The sequence below is a fragment of the Triticum urartu genome, chromosome 6A (assembly GCF_056163025.1).
Source record: "Triticum urartu cultivar PI428250 chromosome 6A, HENAU_Tu73, whole genome shotgun sequence".
Classification (NCBI taxonomy): Eukaryota; Viridiplantae; Streptophyta; class Magnoliopsida; order Poales; family Poaceae; genus Triticum; species Triticum urartu.
In genome coordinates, this window is record NC_141878.1 from 455,305,716 (window position 1) to 455,328,606 (window position 22,891).

The window sequence follows — 22,891 nt, forward strand, 5'->3', positions numbered from 1 at the left end:
GCAAGATCTATCTAGGAGATCCATAGCAACGAGAGGGGGAGATTATGTCCACATACACTCGTAGACCGAAAGCAGAAGCGTTAGGTTAATGCAGTTGATGTAGTCGAGCGTCTTCGCGATCCAACAGATCTAGTACCGAACGTACGGCACCTCCGAGTTCAGCACACGTTCAGCTCGATGACGTCCCTCAAACTCTTGATCTAGCAAAGTGTCGAGGGAGAGTTTCGTCAGCATGACGGTGTGGTGACGGTGATGGTGATGTGATCCGCGCAAGGCTTCGCTTAAGCACTACGACAATATGACCGGAGGAGAAAACTGTGGAGCGGGGCACTGCACACGGCTAAGAAACAACTGTTGTGCTTTGGGGTGCCCCCTGCCCCCGTATATAAAGGAGGAGAGGGAGGAAGCCGGCCACAAGGGGGCGCTCCATGGGGGGGGGGAACCGACTAGGACTCTAGTCGTCCCCCCTTCCTTTCTTTCGGAGGGGGAAAGAGAAGGAGAGGCAGAGGGGAAAGGAAAGGGGGGCCGCGCCCCCTCCCCTTGTCCAATTCGGACAGCCCATGGAGGGGGGCGCCACCCACTGCGAGCTCCCTCTCTTTGCCCTATGGCCCATGTAGGCCCTTTACTTCCCCGGGGGGTTCCGATAACCTCTCGGTACTTCGAAAAATACCCGAAACATTCCGGAACCATTCCATTGTCCGAATACCATCGTCCAATATATGAATATTTACCTCTCGACCATTTCGAGACTCCTTGTCATGTTCGTGATCTCATCCGGGACTCCAAACAATCTTCGGTTACCAAAACACATAACTCATAATACAAATCGTCATTGAACGTTAAGCGGTCGAACCCTACGGGTTCGAGAATTATGTAGACATGACCGAGACACATCTCCAATCAATAACCAATAGCGGAACCTGGATGCTCATATTGGTTCCTACATATTCTACGAATATCTTTATCGGTCAAACCGCAATGACAACATATGTGATTCCCTTTGTCATCGGTATGTTACTTGCCCGAGATTCGACTGTCGGTATCTTCATACCTAGTTCAATCTCGTTACCGGCAAGTCTCTTTACTCGTTCTATCATGCATTATCCCGCAACTAACTCATTAGTCACATTGCTTGCAAGGCTTATCATGATGTGCATTACCGAGAGGGCCCAGATATACCTCTCCGATACTCGAAGTGGCAAATCCTAATCTCGATCTATGCCAACCCAACAAACACCTTCGGAGACACCTGTAGAGCATCTTTGTAATCACCCAGTTACCTTGTGACGTTTGATAGCACACAAGGTGTTCCTCCGATATTCGGGAGTTGCATAACCTCATAGTCAAAGGAATATGTATAAGTCATGAAGAAAGCATTAGCAATAAAACTTATCGATCATTATGCTAAGCTGATGGATGGGTCTTGTCCATCACATCATTCTCCTAATGATGTGATCACATCATTCTCCTAATGATGTGATCCCGTTCATCAAATGACAGCACATGTCTATGGCTAGGAAACTTAACCATCTTTGATTAACGAGCTAGTCTAGTAGAGGCTTACTAGGGACACTGTGTTTTGTCTATGTATCCACACATGTATCAAGTTTCAGGTTAATACAATTCTAGCATGAATAATAAACATTTATCATGATATAAGGAAATATAAATAACAACTTTATTATTGCCTCTAGGGCATATTTCCTTCAGGGATTGCTTTCCCGCAGGGAGTCGAGGAAGGATCTCTAGGCATTAATATTACAACATGCTTGTTTAATATTAAAATACTATTCTTTACTCTTCTACATGCTGCAAGATGTTTGAAGATGCTAGTCTTTGATAGGCTAGACTTTCCCCTCTCTTCTGGCATTCTGCAGTTCAATCCACATATACAGCCTCATTCCTTTGATACTGATGCATACTTAGTATAGTTTTGATGTTAGTCTTTGTGAGTACTCTAGATGAGTACTCACAGTCGCTTTGCTACCTCTTTTTCCCCTATACCCGGTTGCTGCGATCAGATGGTGGATCCTAGGAGCCAGATGCCACCCCCGCCGACTACTACTACCCCGAGGGTGCCTACTACTACGTGGAGACCACTGAAGACTTGGAGTAGTTAGGAGGTCCCAGGCAGGAGGCCTTTCCTCTTCGGTCATTGTTGCTTTTGTGTTTGCATTCTTAAGGAACTCTTGTCTAACCTTATGTTTGTACTCAGATATTGTTGCTTCCGCTAACTCTTGTGTATTCGAGCTTCTATATTCGAGCCCTCGAGGCCCCTGGCTTGTAATATGAAGCTTGTACTATTTTAATTTGTGTCTAGAGTTGTGTTGTGATATCTTCCCGTGAGTCCCTGATCTTGAACGTACACATTTGCGTGTATGATTAGTGTATGGTCAAATCGGGGGCGTCACAATAAGTTTCTTGATGATGACACCCGTCCTCTTCAACAAGGCAGTGGTCTCCTCGTGCTGCTTCGCCCTCAGTAGGTCGCGCTCGGTGCAGAGCTTCGCCTTGTCCTTCCTTAGTCCCCGGATGACACCGGTAGCATTATCAAATGAGGCATTCATCTTGTCCTGTAGCTTTTCCCAGCCAGAGACCCAATCCATCAGGTTATCGAGCATAGCACGCATGCGCCTATCAGATTCCTCGCGTGCCTATGGACTCGCTGAAGCCAGAGGAGGAGGTCGAGGGAGAGGAGGACGCGAAGGCGATGGTGGAGTAGGATGCCGCCATGGAGGACGGACAACTGGAGGAGGAGGGCGCACAACCGGAGGAGGACGTGGCCATGTAGGCGAAGAGGCAGATCCGGCGCCTGCGGGCTTCGACATGCTCGAGGTGCTGACAGAGTACGAGCTGGCACAGGTGGAGGAGCCGGCATAGCAGGTGGCCATCCTCGACTCCATCCGGTCAGAGGCGAAGGTGGAGTCCAACTGTCGCTTCCTCTGTTAGCGGGTGTAGGGGATCGACAAGGTGTTCTCTGGTCTGGAGGAGCCGAAGTTGAGGCAGGCGACCATCTACCTGGATCCCCGGCAAGGATATGTCACACCCTGATTTTTTTTGCCCTTTCTTTTTCTTTTGATTTTCTGAGGATTTTGTTTGAAATTTCTTTTTCCGTGACTATGTGGTCTAGAAACTCAGGAAGATCACCTCTTCTCAGTCTCCAAAGTGGCTTGTCATCCTCATAACCATCCCAAGATCATGTCATTTTCATCCTTGCCCAAATCTCAATATCCTTTTTATTGGGAATATTCCTTTTTCTATTAAAGGAATAATCCTTTTTCCCTAGGTTGTGAAGCAACCTACCTTTCTCTCGTGTTTTTGACTCCCACAAAATTATCACAAATCCTTTGGGACATATCTTTCAAAGATATGTCAAAATCCTTCCTTGTCGTGTTCAAACATAATTCACAAATATTCCTTTCCTATTCTGCCCTAAGTGACTTTTTGAGAAGGAAGTGTCATTTACCTTTGCTTGTTTGCCCCCAAACTTTTTTGGCACTCTTTCCTATCCATATCATTGCCTCCTGTCAAAATTCAACTCAATTTGCCCAGTGAATATTCCTAAGCAATTTTTCAAAGTTTCTGTTTAAGCAGAGGCCTTGTGAAGGAAGTACAATCCAAATGAGCTGAAATTTTGCAAGATCCTCAGTATTCTCAAATAATGACTCTCCTCCAAATTTGAGCTCATGTCATCACTCTATGTGAGCTCAGCATCAAATCTTGGTTTCTCGTCCGATTTTCAGGTTGTGAAGCAACTATAGTTTATATTGCTTCATTATTGCTGAACATTTACCAGGACATGCTCCTACACATATAACATATCTCCACCAAATTTTGGCTCATTTTATCTATCCAATTTCCCTCAGCTATTTTTTTAGATTCTGTTCAAAGAGGTGCATGATGAAGGAAGTACCACTTTGGCTTGTCCAAATGGTATGGAATTATTATGTCACCTTCATATGCCTAAATCATCCTTCCATGCCCATTTTCAGCCCAAGGCAACACTCTATATGAGTGCCACTTCATGATTCATTTTCTGGACCAGATTTGGTAGTTGCAAAGCAACTATATTAAATATGGGTCCTAATCTTCTCCAAATTAATATGAATGTAGTTTTTCCTATCCTAAACCTCCCAAGACATCAAGTTTGTCCCTTAGCCCTTCCATGTTGATCATAGTGATGCAGTCAAGTTTGCTACAGCAAACTTCAGGTGATCACTCCCATCTAACCATAGTGCCCCTGATCGAGTAATCACCACAGAAATGATCTATGTTGGAAGGACAACACACTCAACACGGTCGACCGAGCTTAGTCATCGTGCATGCGTTGGTGCACACGGTGACCGCGCTACTGGCATAACAGTGCGCACGCTCTGCCGCCGTTGGCCGCGTCTTCTAGTCCTGACCCCTCCTCTGCTCATCGTTCTCGTGTGCCTAGGCATGTCCAACAGCTCCCTCATGCTCGTGCGGTCACCTCCCTGCCCCTGCCCCATCCTATCACGATGTCGTTAGGTCGCCATCGAGCGCGCTCGTGATCTGCTACCCCTGTCGTCACCATGTACGCTTGCCTGTGCTCTCCCGAGTCTTCTCGAGCTCGCTCGAGTTCTCCTACTCCCCCGTGAAGCCTCTGGACATGCCTCCCCTCCCTCCCCGTGGCTCTGCTTGCGCCAGCGCGACGGCACACGCATCACCACGGCTGAGCTCACCCCTGGCTCAGTTGAGCTATAAATAGGTCACCCCGCACTTCTTCGAGCTCCCCAGCAGCGTCCTCATCCTCCCATAACCCCGCCCAACCACTCCACCGAGCTCGAGGAGCCCCTGTTCCCCTCCATTGCCACCATGGCCGCCAGCATCCTCCTCCTAAATCCGCTCAACGCAGAGCTTCTCCCTCCACTAAACCACCACCAGAGGCCTCCACAACCACCCCGGAGCCAGCCCTGCACCTCTCCTACTCCTCCAATGGCCTCTGCTCGCGAGTCCTCCGGTGCTCGACGCCTTCCTCCGCCACGGCCGAAGCTCTCCTTGCTCCAGGGCTCTCCGGTGGGCGAGTTCCCTCCATGCGGGTGCGGCGCTCTCCGCTGAGCGCTCCGGTGGTCCGAGCTCCACCGGAGCCGGCCGGGTGAGCGCCGGCAACCGCAGCCTCCCTCTGCTCCATGGGCGATCGAGATGAAGACGACGACACCCCGCCCAGCTGGCCAGGCGGGCCCCGCCTCCCCCCTCGGCCCCACTTGTCGGCCTTTGGTTGTTGACCAGTATGGGCCCAGGTGCATAAGTGGAAGCGCACTCTGTAAGATCCGTCTCCCCCTCTCAAAAGCGCACTTCGGTTGTTATTTAGGCACGAATGTATTTTCCACCCAGGAAAGCGTATTTCCTTTGTACTACGGCTGAAAGTGTGTTTTCCTTTGCACAAAGCGTGTTTTGACTGAATGTGTTTTCAGTTTTTCCAGACAGGGACCTGTTGGTGAAGTTTCTTTTACAGATTGGTCCCTAGACTTCAAACGTCTATATCTCCGCGACCGTAGCTCCGAATCAGGTGAATCTAAAGCCCACATCTTTGTCTCCTCAAGCCCATTCTGTTGGTACCATTTTCACTATGTGTTCACATACTGGAAATGACCATATTACCCTTGCCCTTATCTAGCCCCTCCGAGAAAGAACTGTTTCCGGCAAATCTTTTCGTGATCCTTGCGCACTTCTTTCCGGTGAGCTCTTCATTCCCAGGCAAGCCACGACAGCCACTTGCATAATGGTCTTGCAGTAGCCATGGTTTCCTACTTGAAAATAATAAATTGTTTGTGCATGTTAATATTTTATGAATCTTTACTCCTATAAAAATACGAGTTGATGATGATGGTGTGTCTGCCTTCAGGCTATATATACCGTTCGATCTGAAATATAAGGTTGAGATTGAGACTGAGACTGGAAGTGCGTTATATCGACTAGAGGGGGGGTGAATAGGCGATTTTTATGAAAGTCTTCAAAACGTGAGAGTTATGAAGACAAACAGTGAAGATTATGCCTATTACTATGCAGCGGAAGTTAGATTACACTAGGCCAGCCATGGTCATGTATTCAATAGAGTGAAAGCACAATGACAAACAGCTTCAGTGTAATAAGGATCAGGTAGGAAGAAGTTATGAAGCCAAACAGATCATACATTCATGTTGTGAAGACAAAAGATAAAGCAAGCATGCAATGGCTTCACAATGAATAACTGTAAGTAAAAGGAAGTGAAGATGAAACCAGTGACACGTTGAAGACAATGATTTGTTGGACCAGTTCCAGTTGCTGTGACAACTGTACGTCTGGTTGGAGCGGCTAGGTATTTAAACCAAAGGACACACAGTCCCGGACACCCAGTCAAGGACACTTAGTCCAAGACACCCAGTCCTCACCGTTTTCTTCTTGAGCTAAGGTCACACAGACCTCGCCCAATCACTCTGGTAAGTCTTCAAGGTAGACTCCCAAACCTTCACAGACTTCATTCACCGGCAATCCACAATTTTTCTTGGATGCTCAGAACGCGACGCCTAACCGTCTGAAGGATGCACAGTCCTCAAGTGTAATAAGTCTTCAGATCACACCGACAAGAAGACTTAAGTGATGCCCAATTTACTCTGGCTCTGGGTGGTTAGGGCTTTTCTCCTCACTAGGAATTTTTCTTTCAAAGGCTTCGAGGTGGGTTGCTCTCAAACGACAAAAGCCGTGCACTGAAATCTGAGCAGCCAACCGTTTATGGTTGTGGGGGGGTGGACTATTTATAGCCACTTGGCAACCCGACCTGATCTGTTCGAAATGACCCTAGGTCACTAAGGAACTGACACGTGTACCAACGGTCAAATTTTGAACTCACACGGCAACTTTACTTGGGCTACAAGTAAAGCTGACTTGTCTGACTCTGGACAAGATTTTCTCTCAAAGTCTTCGCTTGAAGACATAGGATTTGAATTAGGCATCACTTTAGTCATTCTGACTGGTTCTCTTGGACCCCACTTAACAGTACGGTGATTCCTATGACACAACATAAATGAAATAAAACCACGAAGGATCTAAGTCTTCGAGTTCCATAAGCTTCATAGGGAGTCTTCTCATGTCATTGTCTTCAATATGAATATCTTCAAAAACCACCATTGTCTTCAATGTCTTCGTACATTTTTAGGGGTCATCTCTGGTAATAAAACCGAATCAATGAGGGACTTCTACCTGTGTTTTCCTGCAATTCTCACAAACACGTTAGTCCCTCAACTAGGTTTGTCGTCAATACTCCAAAACCAACTAGGGGTGGCACTAGATGCACTTACAATCTTCCCCTTTTTGGTGATTGATGACAAACTAGTTGAAGTTTTCAACGGGGAACATAATTTGTGAGATAGTAAAGGAATTTGTCTTCATAAGTTGCAAGGGCTCCCCCTGAAGATGTGCATATAAGTAATTTGCCTTTTGAATGCAAATGCACATGGCAGGTTGTACTTGTGGAGATCCACTTCAACTTATGATGACAATCCACTATGCATGTGAAAGTATATGAAGATAATGACATGCATAATGGAAAATGGACGTCTGCAGTAAGAGATGAGTGCGGAATTTATCGTCGCACATGCGGAATTTATCTTCGCATAACGGAGTGACAAACAGGTAGCAGACGGCCATCAAGGCTAAGTGTTACAACTCAAAGAAGCAAATGTAGCAAAAACGGGAGTTGTAAGCACGAAGCAAAATGTAGCAAAATATAAAGGCACCCGCCCAAGTGACCCGCTTGAAGACTATAAACATCATGCTTCTCCCCCTTTTGTCAGTGATGACCAAAAAGGTTTGAAGACATAGAGTTTTCTACGCGTTCCCAGGCGCAGCAGGATCGGTGGAGTTGTTTGGTGGCGGTGCAGATGAGCTTGGTGCAGATTCGACGTGTGTTGAAGCAGGTGGAGATGATGTCGCGTCGTCGTCTTCTTCAATAATCCGGGCAGACACGGTGGCAGCAGAAGAAGAGAATTCTGACTCTTCAAGGGATGGTGTGCTTCGCATCACAGCTCTTCTTGGAGGCGTGGAGTCAAATTAGAATCTCTCTCTGAAGCCATCCTCTTGCAGTTCAGCTTCATTGCTCATCATGGTGAGGCCTTTCCAAGTGCGGCGACAGGTCTCGTGTGCGACAAACGCATTCTTGGTTGCTAGATTTCTGATGCGATTGACGTCTTGCATGATGCTTCTCATCTGCCGTTTGAGCCAGTCGTGATGCCTATCTTGCTTTTGGTGAAGAGCCACAAGAAGCTCTCGGTCATTGAGTGCTCGAGCGCGCTTCTTGGGTCTCTTGGTAGCTGTGCTATCAAGTGGCTTCAGTTGATGCAGGGGCACGTGTGGTGCCAGCCATTGGATACACTCGGGAGAGAGCTTCAACACCTTCAATATTTTGAGTGAAGCTCTGGTGTTCTGCATTTTGAAGACTTAATGGTTGCTTGCCAGGCTCTGGATATATTGCTTCAGCAGATGTGTCCACATCTGGCAAAAATATCCTATGGTTGCGGGCTGAGGGTTGATAGGAGATTGCAGAGTGAAGCTTGATCAGCCTCATAACCCAAGGAGCATAGAACTTTAATCCAAACAGTTCTGAGGCAGATGCTGCAAAGTGACGGATGAAGAGATCCTGTGCATTGAAGCATTTGCCATGAAGAATGCAGAAGATGAGAGTCTTCATTGCACCATCAATTGTTGCATATCGAGAGTGTCCCTTTACAGGCCATAGAGTCCGCCTTATGATGTGATATATTGTTTTGGGCAGGTACTCTAAGTCTTCAACGAAGAACCTAGTTGGATAGGGTGCATTAGGAGGCAGTGGCTTCATTATTGAGAGCATCTGAATCATATCTGGCTCAGGACGCTGAAATATGCTCTCAATTGCTTCAGGATGGAGTTGGCACCCTTCTTCAAAGAATTCGCCAGGAGTGGGAAGGCCGGTAAGCTCAATTAGGTCAAAAGCATTGGCTTCATGATGGATATTGCCTGTCATCCACTCCAGAATCCATGTCTTCGGATCTCTGTTATAGCCTTTGATATGCAAAGTGGCATAGAACTGGAGCAGAAGCTCTTCGTTCCAGTGCTCTTCATCAGTGATAAATGGCAGCAAACCCACTTGCTTGAAGCAATCCAGTGCTTCTTCTAGACCAGGCAGACCAGCAACAGCTTCAACCTCAAGGTGCTTGTGAGGAAAGATGCGGCCTTGGTTGTATAGGATGCATGAATAATAGCTGCGCTGTTGATGGCTCCAGAACCTATCTGATACAATCCGTTCCCTTGAATAAGGGTTCTTGGAGCGGTCGAAAAACGTGTTATCTGCCCTGAAGCCGTTGATGTTGAAGGAACCAGGAGCTGATGCAGGACCTGGGAACCTTGGCAGTCGTGGGATCGGCTTCTGGACCTCGGGTCTGTACGCAATATGATAGTTGAATTATGGTCCGGCAGCAGACTCAGGCACAGAATGTTCAGGAGCAGTAGCTTCATTGTCTTCTGAAGCTATTGTTGGGTTGGGCTCCACATTTGCTTCGGCGTTGTTTGTGGCAGCCTCAACATTTGCGGACTCAGGCACGTTCTCCTGGAGAACTGCTTCTTGTTGGTGTGGGGGAGTTGGAGCTTGTGGTATCTCTGCATGCTCTTCGGCTGATGCAGCCGGAATGTCGTCAGCAGCCTGAGCCCTTGGCCCTTTGCGAAGCCTACGGAATGTAGGCGCCGTTGGAGTTGTAGTGGGTTGGGGCTCATCTTCCTCCTGTGGGCGATCTGCCCATGATGCATCTTGTGTGATTGGCGTCAATGGACGACCAATACTGATCAGTTCGCTTGTCTCAAGCTGAGGAAGGGCTGCATCACCTTGCACATTGTCTTGGAGGCCAATGTCTTCAGCAGCCTTGGGTTCGTCTGCTGGAATGTCTTCAGCATTGGGTTCATGCACAGTCAACTGACGATCTGCTCAGGATAGCGGACGGAGAGGGGTTCAACTGTCAAGGGCTCTGTGGGAGCAGTCCGAGATTTCTTGGTCTTGCGCTTCTTGATGATGGGTTCAGAAGGAGAGGCTTCAGAGTGTTTTCTCTTCTTAGCTTCAGCCTCTGCAGTCCGTGTCTTCTTGAGCTGTGAGGCGGTTGATCGACTCTTTGGCTTCGAGCCAGTCGTTGCAGCGGGGAAGACAATCGGAGCAGTTTCTGACCTTGGCGCTTCAGGTTCAGGCACAGCAGCCTTCTTTTTCTTCTTCGCGGCCATCCTGGGGTCAATGCCGGGACGCCCAAGTGCCTTGCGCTTCTCTCCCTCATTGTAGGCCTGCACGCAGCGATCAGCCAAAGTCTTCATGCGCTCTCGCGAGCCTTGAGCTTCAGCACGCGTCTTCAGAAAGTTCTCTTTCAGCTCATGCAACATGATCTTGAAGTTTTTCACTTCTTGCACGCTGAGCTTGGCCACGTGCTTCTTGAACTGAGCCTTTTCATAATCAATTTTCTGCTTCAGTTCTACAATTCGCTGGGCTATTGCAAGTTCTGAAGCAATTGCACCTTGAAAGGCAACGCTGAGGCCTATTGGTAGCTGCAGATCATCGAAGCTTATGTCTGGTGTGTCAAACCATTCATCAATGAAGCTGTGGATGACGGCGACATCAAACAGAGGCAGATTGTTGAAGATTTCAGCCTCCTCCTTGCTGTTGATGAGCTGCTCAAGTGCGTCATCTCCAAGATCTTCATCGCTTGATAGATCAATATTTTCGCAGCGCAGAATGGCAGTAGCTGTGAGCTCTTTGCCTGTGTGTGGCTGAGGCTTCTTAGCTTCTTGGGGCTTGGAGACTCGTGATATATCTTCAGACTGCACACTGGCTTCAGGAGGTGCAGTTGCCAATGGCTTCGCTCGTGAGATTTTGGGAGAAGCGGCTGGCTTTGAAGCTTTTGGAGCTTTTGGCTTCTTCTGCTTTGGCTTCGGAGCAGCAGGGGCGTCATCTGACTCAGTATCTGCTGGAGGGTCATTCACAGCAGTCCCTTGGACTAGGATGCGAGTGATGAGGCCTGCTAGATTTGCATACGGCCCGATGATATTGGGATCGGCGCCGCGTGTGCCATCTGCCCTTGGTGAGGAGGGACCGGGGTTGAAGTCAAGCCCAAATTTCTTCTTATTTATCTTCGCTGATTGTTGTGCAAACTGAAAGTTGCGCTTAAAGAGATTATCATCGTGGCACCAGAGAAGTGATGACGGATGTGCTTCAGCTGGCTTTGGTCCTCTCACCATGCATGGATAGAAGCCTTGAGCAATGGCTTCGACTCTGGACCTGGGTACGAGATTTTTGTATAGTACGTCTCCCCACGGTCTCTTGATGGCGCACTTCTCCGCATATTCCTGAGTGACGAAGCGGTAGTGGAACCATTGCTCTGCCTAATATCTTCGAATCCATTGGATTCGTGTCTTGCGCTGACCATAGCTTTCTTCAGGATCAGTTTTGTACATCTCTGCCAATTCATCAGGCAAATCTTTGACGTTTCACCACGTCGCTGTCTGCCTCCCTTCCCTGCTGTTGTTTCTGAAGCCATGAATAACTTGAAAGGCTTCAAGATGTTCAAAGGCTTCAAAGGCTTCCTTTTGCAAGAACTGGCTTCAGGAGAGTTGATGTGATGCTGTAAGTACTCTGCAAATGAATGCAGACTATGAGAACCAAAGGATTCTCCCACGGACATGTACCTGTGACAGCATTAAGGTGCGAGGGAAGGGGAAGAGGTCATATGCATTCTCAGAAGATTTTGAAGATAAGTCGGTTTAGAAGACATAGACCTCATTGTGCAAAGACATTCACTCATAGATAAGAAGTTGGTTCCAGATTTGTACGAACCCACAGATCAGTACAAGTGAGGAATCTAACTACCTTATGAAGCACAAGTGAATATACTAGGCATGTCATGAGATGTAGTGAGATAACTAACTGATGTGAAGAGAAACTCCTTATGGCAGAAAGTGACTGAACTATGGGATCAAAAGAGGCTGTAAAAAGAGGTTTTATTTACCACACTTGGAACTGCTAGACGAAGTGAGAGTTGAGGTCGAGCAGTTCGATCCTCCGTGCCCTAACTTGGCGACGGAAGACACCTACGGCGACGGCGGAGAGAGCGATGTCCGCTGTCGGCGTGAAAACGGTGTCTGAGAGGTTGCGGCAGTGAAGCGCTTCGTCGCCGGCGTCGTCGAGTGCTAGCGGTGGCGCTAGGGTTCGTGCGAGGGTGAAAGAAGGAGATAATGACCGCAGTGAATCGTGTATTTATAGGGATAGAGGCGGCACTGCGCTATTACGCAGGTACCCCTGCCGGTTCGCATTTGAGGCACGCGTGGACAGTTAGAGGAAGATTGGGATTTGTTCCACATCCCACGCATGCCTAAATTGTCGGGCGGTCGTTCCTGCTTCTCCGGATCTTATGTGGAGGAATGAGCATTAAAAACGGACTTGTATGGTTGTGACTATGTCTTCAGCCGACAAGGACACAGTGAAGACATTTGACAGTTTCAACAGAATGCATATGACTTGGAGAGATAGAGTTTGAGATAGAAAGCATAGAGAGGTTAGGGTCCGATCACATTCACTTAGTTCAAAAGATTCAACCAAGAAGACATAGCTATAAGTGAATGCTGTAGAGGACAGAACATCAGTACATATATATCCATATAATCAACGCAGTAAAGATAATCATGAAGACATATTGAGAATGAAGCCAAACCAAATGTGAAGACATTGAGAGGTAACGCCATGAGAGAAACACTTTAAAATGGAACGTTTGGTGGTGGCGTTACCCACCGTATAGGAAGTATTAGATCCAGACACGGCGCACAATTATCATGGCGCTCCGAAGTCAAATTCCACATTAATATACTCACACTTAGAATGTATGTCTTCATTGTTTGAAGATATACGCTACTTCGTGTGTTGCACATCTAAGTCATCAATATGCTTAAGTGTTAGGATGTGTGCCTGATCACAGGACATTTGAGGATTCCAAGATATTTAGCTCACACCGTAACTTGCAAAATCTCTTCTCATCCAAGGGCTTGGTGAAGATATCTGCCAATTGCTCTTCAGTGTTGACGTGTATGATATCAATGTCTTCCTTCACAACATGATCTCTGAGAAAGTGATGACGAATTTCAATGTGCTTTGTCTTCGAGTGCTGAACTGGGTTGTTGGCAATCTTGATGGCGCTTTCGTTGTCGCAGTAAAGTGACACTTGCTTCAGATGAATGCCATAATCCTTGAGTGTTTGCTTCATCCACAGAAGCTGAGCGCAGCAAGATCCAGCAGCAATGTATTCAGATTCAGCAGTGGAGAGTGATACACAGTTCTGCTTCTTTGAAGACCAACATACAAGTGATCGTCCCAGAAAGTGACATGTGCCTGATGTAGACTTGCGATCAACTTTGTCACCAGCATAATTAGCATCCGAAAATCCAACCAAATCAAACTCTGAGCCCTTTGGATACCATAATCCTAGAGTTGGGGTGTGAGCCAAATATCGAAGAATTCGCTTCACAGCTAAGTGATGCGACTCCTTTGGTGTCGCTTGAAATCAAGCACACATGCAAACACTAAGCATGATATCTGGCCTAGATGCACATAAATAAAGCAAAGACCCAATCATGGAGCGGTATACCTTTTGATCGAACTCTTTACCATTGTCGTCGGGACCCAGATGATGCTTGGCTGGCATTGGTGTTGTGAAGCTTTTGCAGTCTTGCATACCGAACTTCCTCAGGCACTCTTTAAGATATTTCTCTTGAGATATGAAGATGCTGTTGCGTTGTTGCCGTATTTGAAGACCGAGGAAGAACTTCAGCTCCCCCATCATGGACATCTGATATTGCTCTTGCATCATATATCCAAACTCTTCACTATACTTCTGATTGGTGCAGCCGAAGATAATGTCATCCACATATATTTGGCACACAAATAGTTCACCATCATATGTCTTCGTGAAAAGAGTGGGATCTAGGGAACCAGGTATGAAGCCTTTGCTTTTCAGAAAGTGCTTGAGTGTATCATACCAGGCCCTAGGGGCTTGTTTGAGGCCATACAGTGCCTTGTTGAGCTTGTATACCATATCAGGATGTTTTGGATTTTCAAAGCCAGGTGGTTGTGCAACATACACTTCTTCTTCAATCTTGCCATTGAGAAAGGCACTTTTCACATCCATCTGATAGAGAAGTATGTTATGATGATTTGGGTAGGCCAGCAGTATGCGTATGGCTTCAAGCCTAGCCACAGGAGCAAATGTTTCATCGAAGTCAATGCCCTCCACTTGAGTATATCCTTGAGCAACGAGACGAGCTTTGTTTCTGACAACTTGACCATGCTCATCTTGCTTGTTGCGGTATATCCATTTGGTGCCTATTATGTTGTGCTTCCGTGGATTAGGACGCTTAACCAGTTCCCATACATTATTCAGCTCAAACTGTTGAAGCACTTCTTGCATAGCTTGAATCCATTCAGGTTTCATGAAGGCTTCTTCAACTTTCTTGGGTTCTGATATTGAGACGAATGCGAAATGCCCACAGAAGTTTGTTAGCTGAGTTGCCCTTGAACGAGTGAGTGGACCAGGTGCATTGATGCTGTCAAGTATTTTGTCAATTTGTACTTCATTTGCAACACGAGGGTGTGTAGGGCGAAGACTTTGCTCTTGCTGATCTATGTGGTCATTTGAAGGTATATCTTCAGGCTGAGCATTGTCTTCATGTGGATCAGGTGCTGAGATGATAAGTTCTTCTTCAGGATGAGCTTCAGAAGGTACAATCTCTCCAGTTCCCATAAGCTTGATTGATTCATTAGCTGGAGCTTCATCTAGCACATTTGGCAATTGCTCTCTTTGTGATCCATTGGTTTCATCAAACCGCACATCCACTGTTTCAACCACTTTGTAGTGGAAGAGATTGAAGACTCTGTAGGAGTGCGAATCCTTTCCATATCCAAGCATGAAGCCTTCATGTGCTTTTGGTGCAAACTTTGAGGTGTGGTGTGGGTCCTTGATCCAGCATTTTGCGCCAAATACTCTGAAGTAACTGACATTTGGCTTCTTGCTAGTTAGGAGCTCATAAGATGTCTTGTTCAGAAGCTTGTGAAGATAAACACGATTGATTGTATGGCATGCAGTATCAATGGCTTCAGTCCATAATTTTCTGGGAGTCTTGTATTCATCTAGCATTGTTCTGGCCATCTCAATGAGTGTTCTGTTCTTGCGTTCGACGACGCCATTCTGCTGTGGCGTGTATGGAGCTGAGAATTCATGTGTGATCCCCAAGGTGTCCAGATATGTATCAAGGCCAGTGTTCTTGAATTCAGTGCCATTGTCACTTTTGATGTGCTTTATCTTGGCGCCAAAATTGTTCATAGCTCGATTTGCGAAGCGTCTGAAGACATCCTGCACTTCAGTCTCGTAAAGGATTATGTGCACCCAAGTATATCTAGAATAATCATCAACAATTACGAAGCCATAGAGGCATGCAGAAGTAGTAAAAGTTGAGTAGTGAGTGGGACCGAAAAGATCCATGTGAAGCAGTTCGAAGGGTTGTGTAGTAGTCATGATTGTCTTCGAAGGATGTTTTGCCCTTGTCATCTTTCCTGCTTCACAGGCACCGCATAAGTGATCTTTCTTGAACTTGACGCCCTCGATGCCTATGACGTGCTTTTTCTTCGCAAGGGTGTGGAGGTTCCTCATGCCAGCATGCCCAAGCCTTCGATGCCAAAGCCAGCATTCTGAAGCTTTTGCAAGAAGACATACTGCAAGTTGTGGTCCTGCTGAGAAATCTACCACATACAAATCACCTTTCCTATACCCTTCAAACACTAGAGATTTGTCAGATTCCATTAGCACCAGGCAGCGATATTTGCCAAACATTACAATCATATTCAAATCGCAAAGCATTGAGACAGACATTAAGTTGAAGCCAAGGGATTCAACAAGCATGACTTTATCCATGTGTTGATCCCTTGAGATTGCAACTCTACCTAGACCCAATACCTTACTTTTACCAGTGTCAGCAAATGTAATGTGGCTCTTGTCGGATGGACGTAAAGTTGAGTCCATGAGAAGGCTTCTTTTGCCAGTCATGTGATTTGTACACCCACTGTCAATAATCCATTCTGAAGACTTTGAAGTTACTGGTGTCGTACCCTACAGTGCAGTTAGGGGGATAGGCTTCACGAAGGGTATTGTGAAGCATAAACATTTGACGAACCAGTGGATTATGAAAACTTAGATCTAGATTAGGACTAATAGGGAGAGTAGCATGCGATTCAGGAACGAAGTACATAATGATGCCATTTGGGCAGTTTATCTTGCGCCCCACAAGATTTTTATGGTCCCCAGCAATATCATCAGAAGATTTTGTTTTTGTGCTGGAGACCTTTCCCTGCAAAAGAGAGTTAAGCTTTCTTAACCACCCACATTTTCAAGGGTGGCTTAGAAGCTATAAGTCTAAGTGCAGCATCTGAGAATTTTGGCTTTGAAGCCTTAGCAAACAGTCTAGCAGGGGGACAATAATACTCATAGGCATAGGCAGAATAATTTTTGGTCATATGAACATGACGGTTCGATGAACCGCTCTCATATTCATATGCCTGAGTATGGTTTCCCTGCAAAACATTTGCGTTAGTGTGACTCAGGTGAGTCCTCTGTCTGTATGAAGCCTTTGGACCGAGGTTTGTCTTCTTCAAGTGAGGTGTCATGAAGACATTCACAGGAAGATTTTCCAGACATGTTTTCGGAACCCAGATCTTCTTCATAGGCGGTCTATTCCTGCAGTTAGTACCAATGTACCTGGCAAACACTTCACCATTCTGATTCTTAAACAGTTTATAGTTTGCATCAAAGGATTCATCAATGATAATAGGGTTAGCACAAGTGAAGCCAGATAAATTGGATGGATCTGCTGAAAGTTCCTTTGCAGCAACCCATGTGGTTTTGGGGTACTGCTCAGGTTTCCAGTAAGAGCCATCTGCATTAATTTTCCTCACGAACCCAACACCCTCTTTCCTAGGGTTTCGGTTCAGAATCTGCTTCTTAAGGACATCACATAGTGTCTGATGCCCTTTCAGACTTTTGTACATTCCTGTTTCAAGCAATGTCTTCAACCTAGCATTCTCATCAGCAATAGCAGTGGTATCCTCAGAAGAGGGGTTAGTTACCACGTTAACAGTTGAAGATATTGCAACAGTAGTAGCAGTGGAATATTCAGCAACAGAATTAGCATTATCACGCTCAATGCATTTAAGACATGGTGGTTCAAATCCTTCCTGAGCGGGACTGATCTGTTCGGAGCGAAGTGACTCATTTTCCTTTTGAAGATCTTCATGATCCGCTCTCAACTTCTCAAGATCTTGCTTCTTTTGAAGATAATCATAGGAGAGCTTTTCATGAGTAGTTGAGAGAGTCTCAAGACGATCTTCAAGTTCCTGATACTTAACGTGAAGATTTTTTATGTCTTCAATTAAGGATTCAGAACGAGTCATTTCGGCACCCAACAGATCATCGCTTCTGTCTAACAGTTTTTGAATATGTTCCATGGCTTTCTGTTGTTCAGTTGCAATTTTAGCAAGTGTTCTGTAGCTAGGTTTTGAATCACATTCAGAGTCATCGTCACTAGATGTTTCATAGTGAGTAGTACGTGTGTTTACCTTGGCACCGCGTGCCATGAAGCAGTAGGTAGGAGTGGAGTCGTTCTTATCATTTGCGTCGGTGTCGGTGTTGCAGTCATTGTCTTCAGTGTTGAAGATGGACTTGGCGACGTATGCTTTAGCCGGACTCGCAATGCCAGAATCAGACTCCTCCTCAGACTCCACCTCTGCCTCCTCAGATGCGGACTCCTTCTCCGAATCCATCTCCTTGCCAACAAACGCACGTGCCTTGCCAGATGAGCTCTTCTTGTGTGATGAAGACTTTGATGAAGACTTGGAAGAAGACTTTGAGTATTTCTTCTTTTTCTTGTCGTCAGAATCATATTCTTTGCTCTTCTTCTTCCTTCTGTTCTCATTGTCCCACTGTGGACACTCAGAAATGAAGTGTCCAGTTTTCTTGCACTTGTGACATGTTTTCTTCTTGTAGTCATGAGCAGAAACTTCATCATTCCTTGAGCTTGATCGTGAAGATTTTCTGAAGCCTTTCTTCTTGGTGAATTTTTGGAACTTCTTCACTAGCATTGCAAGTTCTCTTCCAATGTCTTCAGGATCATCAGAACTGCAGTCAGATTCTTCTTCAGATGAGGAGACAGCTTTTGCCTTCAAAGCACGAGTTCGCCCATAGTTTGGACCGTAGATATCTCTTTTCTCAGAAAGCTGAAACTCATGTGTGTTGAGCCTCTCAAGTATGTCAGACGGATCGAGTGTCTTGAAATCAGGACGTTCTTGAATCATCAGGGCCAGAATGTCAAACGAACTATCAAGTGATCTCAGCAGCGTCTTGACGATTTCATGTTTGGTGATCTCAGTAGCGCCGAGGGCTTGAAGCTCATTTGTGATGTCAGTGAGCCGATCAAAGGTGTGCTGGACATTCTCATTGTCATTTCGCTTGAAGCGGTTGAAGAGATTGCGAAGGACACTGATTCTTTGATCTCTCTGGGTTGATATGCCTTCATTAACTTTGGAGAGCCAGTCCCAGACTAGTTTGGATGTCTTCAAGGCACTCACACGGCCATACTGTCCTTTGGTCAGATGACCACAGATGATATTCTTGGCAGTAGAGTCCAGTTGAACGAACTTCTTGACATCAGCAGTAGTGACACCTTCTCCAGCCTTGGGAATGCCGTTTTCGACGACATACCATAGGTCAACGTCAATGGCTTCAAGATGCATGCGCATCTTATTCTTCCAGTAGGGATATTCAGTTCCATCGAAGACGGGGCAAGCAGCGGAGACTTTGATTATCCCTGCAGTCGACATAGCTAAAACTTCAGGTGGTTAAACCGAATCACACAGAATAAGGGAGCACCTTGCTCTGATACCAATTGAAAGTGCGTTATATCGACTAGAGGGGGGTGAATAGGCGATTTTTATGAAAGTCTTCAAAACGTGAGAGTTATGAAGACAAACAGTGAAGATTATGCCTATTACTATGCAGCGGAAGTTAGATTACACTAGGCCAGCCATGGTCATGTATTCAATAGAGTGAAAGCACAATGACAAACAGCTTCAGTGTAATAAGGATCAGGTAGGAAGAAGTTATGAAGCCAAACAGATCATACATTCATGTTGTGAAGACAAAAGATAAAGCAAGCATGCAATGGCTTCACAATGAATAACTGTAAGTAAAAGGAAGTGAAGATGAAACCAGTGACACGTTGAAGACAATGATTTGTTGGACCAGTTCCAGTTGCTGTGACAACTGTACGTCTGGTTGGAGCGGCTAGGTATTTAAACCAAAGGACACACAGTCCCGGACACCCAGTCAAGGACACTTAGTCCAAGACACCCAGTCCTCACCGTTTTCTCCTTGAGCTAAGGTCACACAGACCTCGCCCAATCACTCTGGTAAGTCTTCAAGGTAGACTCCCAAACCTTCACAGACTTCATTCACCGGCAATCCACAATTTCTCTTGGATGCTCAGAACGCGACGCCTAACCGTCTGAAGGATGCACAGTCCTCAAGTGTAATAAGTCTTCAGATCACACAGACAAGAAGACTTAAGTGATGCCCAATTTACTCTGGCTCTGGGTGGTTAGGGCTTTTCTCCTCACTAGGAATTTTTCTTTCAAAGGCTTCGAGGTGGGTTGCTCTCAAACGACAAAAGCCGTGCACTGAAATCTGAGCAGCCAACCGTTTATGGTTGTGGGGGGGTGGACTATTTATAGCCACTTGGCAACCCGACCTGATCTGTTCGAAATGACCCTAGGTCACTAAGGAACTGACACGTGTACCAACGGTCAAATTTTGAACTCACACGGCAACTTTACTTGGGCTACAAGTAAAGCTGACTTGTCTGACTCTGGACAAGATTTTCTCTCAAAGTCTTCGCTTGAAGACATAGGATTTGAATTAGGCATCACTTTAGTCATTCTGACTGGTTCTCTTGGACCCCACTTAACAGTACGGTGATTCCTATGACACAACATAAATGAAATAAAACCACGAAGGATCTAAGTCTTCGAGTTCCATAAGCTTCATAGGGAGTCTTCTCATGTCATTGTCTTCAATATGAATATCTTCAAAAACCACCATTGTCTTCAATGTCTTCGTACATTTTTAGGGGTCATCTCTGGTAATAAAACCGAATCAATGAGGGACTTCTACCTGTGTTTTCCTGCAATTCTCACAAACACGTTAGTCCCTCAACTAGGTTTGTCGTCAATACTCCAAAACCAACTAGGCGTGGCACTAGATGCACTTACAGAGACGTATTGTGCCCAACCAACCTCCAAAACACTAATAGTCCAGATGTTTCTCCTTTTCTCCGGGAAACAGATTATTCTAGAACCCCTCCAAACCTCTAGACTATTCATGATATATGCAATTATATACTGATTCACTATAAGCGTGAGATTATTAACATTAACAATTTAACATGTATATATGGACATATCAAAAGGAGGAAATTCTAGCCACGAGTAGGAGTCGCCCTCCCACTTCTCAGGAAGATGACAGTTTTCAGTCACTGCCTTATTATGTCACAGTGGCTCAACTCAGCGACATCCATGACCGACACAAGAGGAGGGGGCTTGAAGTCCGGTGTTTGCTCCGTAGTGAAGCATCGGTGACTAGATTATGCATACACCGTGCAACGTACGGGCTCTTTTGCTATCACTATATAAAGGGTCTCCATGCTCCGGTAGAAGAACATCACAAACTTTTGCTATCACTATATATGCTCGTGAATCCATGCTTATCTTTATGATATGATCATTTTGCATCTATTATTTAAATGGTTACTTGCTAGTATTATTATCATGTTCTTTTCTGGTAAATATTCCCAATGCTAGTGGTCATGCTATGTTCATATGTAGTGTTTTTATTATAATTGTGATCATTGCTATGCCATGCTCATGTGCATCTAGGAGGGTAAATGATTTGTTGTTGCTGATATGTTAAATAGTGATGTTGCTCACTCATGCTCATGTTGATATCCTGCTCATATGCATTGTTAGTCCATCATGTTATTGTGACCCGACTAATTACATTAACGTTAAATCGGACTTTAATACAACTTGAACATCTATTGGCTGAGTCATAGTGCCATCGAATCGAGCTGGCCAGTGCAGCCACACTTGCCTTATGGGGGGGGGCTGATTGGGTTTATTGTCACGCCTCTCGCCGGTGCCTCCAACTAGGGAAGGTTATACATGTGCGCTACCCTGATCAGGTAGGCCGGTATAAGCCTTGTGTGCCCGATTTGTTTGCGCGATTTTGTCCCCGTTTGGGACCGTTTATGTTTTGCCACGACGGTGGTCGTTGGGTGTCACGAGGTGACATCGAGGCCACCCATGACTTAGCCCAAAAGAGGAGTTGGTCGGAGTGGCCGGGAGAGTGTCATGCAATAGATCGGTTTTGTCGGAACGCTGTTGGTCCACTCAAATGGGAGTACGAGGCTTGGGTTCCATGGTGTCGGTACAATGTACTAACCTCTGTAGAGTGTATAATCTATCGATAGCCGTGCCCACGGATATGGGCCCAGTTCGTAGTAGGTTACACTATGGGTCAACAGTAATAAAAATTTGAATAATAACAACCCAGGTTCAATGAGGAAAGAAGTTGGTTGATCTTTATGTGATCATGAGAGGATCACAGTGGTATCGTGGATACCGAGGCTGGTTGATGTTTGTGGTGGTATGCGATAATCACGGGTAAGGATCAAGCTTCTTGTGGTCAGGAAATGATTACTACGGTATTGTTAATACCAAGCTTGATTTGATCCTGAGGTGATCGTGTGATGTCCACGATGGTAAGTGGTACATGTGGTGGTTACAAGGTAACCACGAACAGAGTAAGTTGAATCATGATAGTTTAAACATGATGCATGCTAATATCATCATGCTCATAAGTTCATGCTATGTTCATCTCATATGGTTTTAGTTGTGCTATGGTTAACATGCTCATGCCTTGTTCTTGTTGTTCTAGTAGTATCATGCTTATCATGGATGATTAACGTGTAAATGTCATGTTGTTGCTTGTCTTGATTGCTTTTGGTTGTTGTGAGCTTGCGAGTACATTCAAAGTACTCACCTGGTGTGTCATCCAGTTTGCAGGTCATGCCGTGTTTGCTTGACTGCCGAGGATCCCGAGTTTGTGGGCTAGGATAAGCGTTCCAGCCAGAGCCCCTGCGGAGTGATATCCATCGCTTTCGTCGTCATTCCGCTGCTAAGAGTTGTTCTACTGCTAGCATAGAGCAACCTGAGCAGGCATAGTGTCTCCATGCGGACGTAATTTGTTGTGATATCGGAACCCTTGTATCTGTATCATTTGTAATGAAAAGTTGATTTGTTCTATGCCAAGCAGTGCCGTATTCCAGAAGACTTAATCTTTGGGCTGGAATACGGGGTGTTCCGGTCTCTCTAAGCCGAGGTGCCACAGGACATTGTCGACATCCCCAACAACGACGGGTAGTAGGCTAGCTTAGGTTTGTCAACATAGTAGGTACATTTTCTTTTGCATGTTTTGTATGGATTTAAGGTGCTTATCAAATTAGAGAATACCCCACGCATTGTTGTGGAATTTTGTATGCTGCATTGGTTTAGGGTTAAATAGGAAGAGGAATGGTTTTGGAAGTAAAGCAACATTAAATTGCAGCCAGGTCAGAAGGTCAAGGAAAGAAAACCGGAATTAGCGAACATATGCAGCAATCAATCATAGACCTTGGTAACTAATTTCAAAATACACATATATACACATAGAGTCCTTGTTAGATGTCATGATGCAAAGGA

General features: G+C 45.7%; 1 long non-coding RNA gene across 1 annotated transcript; it reads left to right on the forward strand.

Moving 5' to 3' along the window:
- The first annotated feature begins 4,415 nt into the window (after window positions 1–4,415).
- Window positions 4,416–22,689, forward strand: LOC125514035 (uncharacterized). Its single transcript, XR_015608478.1, has 3 exons — window positions 4,416–5,533; window positions 5,642–5,721; window positions 22,210–22,689. It is a non-coding gene; the product is annotated as an uncharacterized LOC125514035 (long non-coding RNA).
- Window positions 22,690–22,891: the final 202 nt, after the last annotated feature.